Genomic DNA, 316 nt, shown 5'->3' on the forward strand with positions numbered 1-316 from the left:
CTGCCCTGAGGGGCGGGCGACCGGGCAGGGGTGCGGGCAAGCCCGCGGGCAGGAGGCACTCGAGCTCCTGTCCCCCAGCACTTTTCTGCCGTCCCAGATCCCTGGGACCCTTCGGGTGATGCTGCGATGCTGCAGGGTTAGGGATGCTTTGACTTCTGCGGGGAGTGCCTGGTTGGAGGCCTTCCTCCCCTCCTCCTCCTTGCCAGGAGAGAGGGGCAGGTTCCACCCGGCTGGCTTTGTGCTTCCTCCACTTCAGCCCTTTCAGGTTCACATCTGCCCCACATCTGCCAGCATGGCTGGGGCAGCAACCGGTACC

This window comes from Buceros rhinoceros, unplaced genomic scaffold (genome assembly GCF_000710305.1).
Source record: "Buceros rhinoceros silvestris isolate BGI_N320 unplaced genomic scaffold, ASM71030v1 scaffold40888, whole genome shotgun sequence".
Classification (NCBI taxonomy): Eukaryota; Metazoa; Chordata; class Aves; order Bucerotiformes; family Bucerotidae; genus Buceros; species Buceros rhinoceros.